Genomic DNA, 6,443 nt, shown 5'->3' on the forward strand with positions numbered 1-6,443 from the left:
GTGCTCGGGGCTGCGAGCAGCGGCCCCCGAGCACTTGGTTCCCCGAGGATCCGTACAGTCAAGATTGGGAGAGAGTGCTCAGGCCGTGAACAGTAGCCCCCCGAGCACTCGGTTCCCCAAGGACCAAGAAAGGGCGTTCTCGGGAGAGAGTGCTCGGGGAGGTGAACAGTGACCCTCGAGCACTCGGATCCCCGATGACCCAGGAAGCCCCTCCGACAGTGGCCCCCTCAGGGGTCTAGTGATGAGGTGTCAGCCAGTGAAAGGCCCGATGCCGTATTTAAGAGCGCGCATGGCCTGTCACCTCCAACTGCTCCCGCCACGCTCGGTGTCAGTTCCTGCCATATTCTGGCAGAAGGGCGTGGGGACATTTAATGCACGGGTCCCATCCCGCGCTATCCGGCGCACCTCGGGATAGCATCGTGAGGCCCGAGGCGTTCCGTCTGCCGCACTGCTGTGGCAGGCGAACAAGATGGGGCAGGCACGCCGGGCCGCTCTGCGGCTGCCCGGTGGGCCCTCTCCACGGCGCCCGTTGCCAGCGCCATCATGACGACCGAAGACCGGGCGCGGGGCACGTTTTCAACCTCCATCACTTCGCGCAGAGGCCATGATGACGCCCTTTCCATTTATGGCACCTTGGAACTCATGCCCTCCCATTTGGGGCACACTACCGCCGGCGGGTATGTAAAGTGGCCAGCAGCGCGGACAGAAAAAGGCGCTGGAGGTCTGAGAGAGTTAATTGGAAGGCGACACTCGAACTCTCAGACAAGCGCACTCAGAGCCAACGAACACACACACACAAATCGAAGAACACCTTCGTACGAGCATAGAAACCGAAGAGCAAGGAGCCCCAGGCTCTAGGATAGACAGACATTCTTGTACTAGCACATTCCTGAGAGACATTCTCAGGGCATTTATAGCATCCACACAGGAGTAGGGTGTTACGCGCAGTGCGGCCCGAACCTGTCTAAAAACCCCCCAGCGCATTTGCTCTTTTCTACATTAGATCATTCCACCCCACCAGCCATCGCATTCATATCCACTTATTTCTCCAGCAAACATATTCAGAATCATCCCCCCGGCCGAATCTTTAAAAAGGGGTCCCTCAGGATCCCTGCGACAGGAGCTAACCCTCCGACAGTGGGCTATGGTGGAGTCGGAGCTGTTATGCTGGGGTGTCCGACGAGCTTGACAACTATGACACGTGGTCGCCGTGGACAGGGATACGAGGACATCAAGACAGAGGCTGAGGTCTGTTTTGAGAAGTCGAAGCTGCTTGGTCGCCATGCGACGAGCTTGGCAACAATGACCTGTAGGCAGACCCCGCATGTGTTGTTTCCGGAGTGTAGTGTTGTTTTCCTTTTATTGGCGCTCATGTCGTTGGGTTTTTTGTCGGTTGGTCCTGTTTCAACCGTAGTTGTGAAGGTTTTTGAGCTCAGTTTTCCTCATAAACGGGACCAACTCTCTTCTTCCATAATAACACTAGAAGTTCGGCACAGCATTGCCGCACCCAATGGCCCGTGGCCACATCTGGAGCCCTACAGTTGCCATGTTCTGTTGATATTAATCAGACCATTGAGGTCCCGAGTCCATGCGTTGAATCTTCTATTTACTGAAGTCTTGTAATTCCTGATATTCAATTAGCAATCCTAGTATCTAAAACTGAAATTAATAATATAAATGTCAATTTTCTTTTCAATGAAGTATTAGGTAAGGTTACATCTATGTTTTTTCTTAAAAGAGTCATATTTGAATTGTATGCTAACCCAATTCTAGTTTGAATAGAACCAAATGGATGGCACATATTTATCCTTTCTATAGTCATAACATCTTAGCAGTATATATATCTCAATTATTCTAATATTTCTAACAAACTTTAAAGAAAGAAAAGAAACTGAATATGTAATTTCCGTTTTGAGAAGATAAACAAAACGAAAGATGAATACACCAAAATTTCTTAAACTTGCTAAGCAGCTGCCTCAACTTGCTAGTACTGGCGCTTGCGGTGGCCTACTCTCCGTCCTTCCATCAATGCGGGAGGGGCGGCGGTAGGAGGTGGTGGTGACATTGCTATGGGCCGTCTCCTCACGCTGCGTGATGTCGCCTCCATTGTCCTCCCTACTCCTCGTGCCTCCATCAATTGGCCGCATTCTCTACTGTCTCATCCCAGTGAGGTCACTCTTCCCAGGGCTTTGCCCCGTTCCACCTTCCTCTTCCCTAGCGGATGGGCGCAGGGCAGGAGGCGGAGGGCAGTTCCCCTTTCGGCAATTGCTCTCATCTTGAATTCATGGAGGCCAGGAGGGACAACACATGATAATATTGTTGGTCTTGGGACATCTTCACTTTCCACTTTCTCCCCTAGATGAACCCCCGAATCAACTTCTGTCTGAGGAAGACTCACACCCTGGCCTCCTGAAAGCTCAACCTGATTATCCTTGGTTAGAACTTCCGTGTCCTCACTTCGTGCCTCATCCTTGGAGCACAACTGATCTTCCTGCATCACTGTCTCCTCTGAAAGCACGACAATTTCATCAGATTTAACACAAGTGTCACCTGACACTACCAAATTCTCCCTATGCTCCCCTTGTACAGCGGGAATAACAGAACCTTTACTCAAGGCAGGCTTGACAACAGCAAGAGCAGTAGCAGAAGTTCCTCCATCTGCAGAAATCAGACAACAGAGATGTAATCCCATTATTTTTAAAATATAAGGGTTCATATTTTAATGATGACGTGGCTCAACGTGGGTTGAGAGAATGGACGGCAAATACTATATACTAGTAGAGACCGGCGCGCCCTTGCGCGCCGTCAATAGAGAATGACGATGGTAAAAAGTAGTGTATAGGATGGTAATATATTTGCTAGTAAATTTGACATATGAGGAGATTATAGAAGGTAAATTTGGCTGTAGCATGCTGAAGCTAGGACACTACGGTCGACGTAATCATTAAAGAATAAACATGGAAGTATAGGGTATAGAAAAAAGTATTACAATCAGAGGAAGAGGTATGTACCAGGAGAAAAAAAATTCAAGATACGGACATATAACAGTAACATAGGGTTTTGGAATGTTAGAATGAAAGTCTATCAGTACTACGGTTGGGAAGATAAGATGGTCGTCCCAATATCGTGATAGACAAACAGAATCGGCGTTGTATTTTTGCAATGCTAGATAGCAGAATGAAAGACACGTTAGTATATTATACGGAAAGGTTTAGTAATGTAAGAATATACACCAAAAGAACCCATCGGAAGGTGAGCAGGTAGAAACAGTAGCGAGCGATTAAAGCAGGATTCATTCACTTAGTCGACAATCAAAATATGCAAAGTGTAGCAAAGTGACAGTGAATCATATTATAGAAACAGCAGGCTACGTAACCAGGATCCTAATGGTTACAGTAGTTATATATACAAAGGCTAAGGGTGAACAGTTTTCAGGTTAGAGCCATGTTTACATCAAAATGATGGTGCTGGCCATTAACTTCATATTTACAACCAGGATGCCAACAGGCTATATTTCTGAGCTGGATGGTCTTGCGCTAGTGATATTAACACCAAAAAAGAACAACCGGCACCTGTTAAAGTGGAAATAATGATAGAGAATGAATAAGAAAGAAAGGAATAAAGTAAAATAGCCGAGAGTAATAGCAGCAACAAAGACATGTTAATCACGTTAGTAAAGAAGTTGAAATCAAAATTACCTGATGTTTGTTTTTTTTCTTTAGGAAAACAAGTAAGACTGCCTAGGCTGAATCAGCGCCAGCATCAGCATCGGAACCACCATCACCATCGGAACCAGTGAGAGACCTGTGGGTCGAAGTAAAGCAGGAACCTAATGTGAGAGATGGTAAAATGACAGGCAGAAATAATTGATAATTTAAACCACAATGAAAGTAAGTACAAGAGATCTTATCGAAACTAACCTAGCAGTAGCATCACCCAAAGAATCTTCCAGGTTATCATCAAGAGAATCATCATGCTTGTCTAAATTCTATACAAAAACATAGGTAAGCAGGACACAAAATATTTAAACAAGGATCAAAGGAAATAAGGAAAACAAATATAATATAATTAAGGAAATAAGGAAAATAAAGGAAGTATAATTAACTGCATCAGTTGAAGCTCTATCCATAAGTAATCGCCTACGTATGTTTCTCTCTTTTTTGCCATCACTTGGGTGCTCACTGTGTGTAGCAGCATGATAAGAATCAAGGGGTGTTTCTTACAGATTAATAAGCATATACAAATTTAAAGTAGATAGGTAACGATGTTAGAAAATATAGCATGTATATTCAACTTACGAAAGAGGCTGTTTGGTCTTTAGCGGTGTAAAGCTTGGAGAGTCTTTTGGGGGGGGGGGGGGGAGTATCTTTCACGTTCTAGCAAACAAGGAAGGCAAATGCAGTGAACATCACGGAAGACAAGATAGTAAGCACCATAGTAACAATTAGAGAAGCAGTTATGTAGGTAGCTGAGGTAGAGCAAGTACTTGAACGTGTTGGTCCTTGTGTGGTTGCATAGCACTGGATGAACCGACAATTGATAAAACAGCTTTGTGTTTGTCATCAGTAGGTGTATCACTGGGTTTCTTGATTGTTGGAATGGTAGTCTGTCGGCCGTAGGCACAATGGATGTGCTTCACCTCGTATGATCGTTGTGGCTTTTCAAAGCATTTGCTGGTTACATTAACTGTAAAATGGTACTTTTGGGATACCAGCGACGCTATTTCACTTGGAATACCATCAGCGCTGCGACAAGATCTCATTAGCACATTGACATCTTTAAGAACAAGACGACGACCCATATCACCAAAAAACACAAATTCTGCTTCATCTGTGCCATCCGTCCCCATCAAGCATATCTTGTACCTGTAATGAGGTTAGAGCATCAGTGAATGCGGGGACAAACCGGGTTATCTAACTTTGACTAAAGAATTCATTAGAGGCACATATATGTACAGCAAGGAATTATTACTTGAATTTAGAGCCTGTGCATTTGCAGTGTGGACATTTATATCCAATGCCATCAGGAAGTACAGTCTTACTACAACGATTACACGATGGGAAACACCAGGATAGAAAGGGATCGACTCTTGAAATAGTGATGGTGCATCGGAAACCTTCAGCCTGCAATTAGCAAGAGGTTAATAAACTCTATCACAGAATGGGCTGTCTATCATAGTGTATGAACAATGGAAGATACAATTACAAAGGATACTTAGCTGGAAAGTCATATGGGCTAATCTTAAACATGTCCTCTAAAGTTTTCTGCTGTGGCTCAACATTCACAGGCTGGAAAATAGCTAGCTGTTCACTTGCTGCAATGCGTTGTATAGCTTGAAAAGTGCCGTGCAGGCTGTGGACAAAAAAGATAAGGTAGCTAATTGATGGCAGGTTCACGAGGTAAAAGAATAACAAACAGGATGTGAAGTAGTATGAAATAAAAGAGGCGAGAGCAGGATAAGGAAATAATACCTGTCTATAACAGCTTGGACTTCAGGAACATCGGGATTGATGTACCATCGACAAGCTGTATTCCCACTGAGCGAATGTTCGCCTATAAAAAAACATACAGATGCATTAGTACCTGTAAAAAAAGATATGACAATAGTCTGTGCAGTCAAAACCACATCCAGGTGTGTAGGATCACACCTTTATAAGATTTCATAAGCGTTCCAACAAAGATAGCAATGACTGGTTGTTCTTGGCCAACTGCATAGACCTTATCAGCATCAAATTCAGAAGCTCTCTTACCCCAAAGGTAAAGTTTGATCTCATAGTTGCTACAATCAAATAAAAAATATCAGAAGTAAATAGATAGAGAGGAATAAGAAAGATCTCCTCAGCATGGGAAAAGAGAAAGGGTGGAACCAACAAGAATATGCACATTCTGTTGTACCTAGTGTCTCTCAGTGTAATTGCCCTTCGAACCGTAGCCCTGCTTTGATTATGGAGTTGGACTGTGGTTGTATCAGCCACCTCTGTGATCAGGCCAATAATATCTGTGACATACGCCTAGGCAGTCAACAATACAGTAATATAACGATAGATAATTACTAACGAAAAAGGGAGTGAACAAATATATTTTCAGAGAGGCACACACCAACAAAACACTTGGTCTCACCAACAAGCGAAGGCAAATCAGGGAATTTCGTCAGGTTGTATGTGTACATTGGGAAGTCAGATTGAAAATCATGTTTTTTCTTCAATCAATGTGTGGCAGGTGATCTCAATCATGAATTCATTGTCAACAGGCCTGTAAGAAGGTTTAGACTTGAGGACCCTAAACCTCTTCAACATGTACACTTTTCCTTCAGCAAACAAAGGCTGCTTATCCTTCACATTGTCCGATCCAATTTGAGCATACATAGCAGTTCCCTAGAATAGACCAGGGACACATAATAAAATAGTAAGTAGACAATAAGGAATGGAAAATAGACCAAGAAT

The 6,443-nt window shown here is 44.1% G+C and overlaps 1 long non-coding RNA gene across 1 annotated transcript; it reads right to left on the reverse strand.

Annotated features, from left to right (window-relative positions):
* Positions 1 to 3,318: 3,318 nt before the first annotated feature.
* LOC133886195 (uncharacterized) lies at positions 3,319 to 4,354 on the reverse strand. The gene is made up of 5 exons (XR_009903366.1): positions 4,299 to 4,354; positions 4,106 to 4,181; positions 3,921 to 3,988; positions 3,699 to 3,804; positions 3,319 to 3,572 (listed from the first exon to the last, which is right to left on the reverse strand). It is a non-coding gene; the product is annotated as an uncharacterized LOC133886195 (long non-coding RNA).
* Between the last annotated feature and the right edge of the window lie 2,089 nt (positions 4,355 to 6,443).

The sequence above is a fragment of the Phragmites australis genome, chromosome 12 (genome assembly GCF_958298935.1).
Source record: "Phragmites australis chromosome 12, lpPhrAust1.1, whole genome shotgun sequence".
In the NCBI taxonomy this organism is placed as follows: Eukaryota; Viridiplantae; Streptophyta; class Magnoliopsida; order Poales; family Poaceae; genus Phragmites; species Phragmites australis.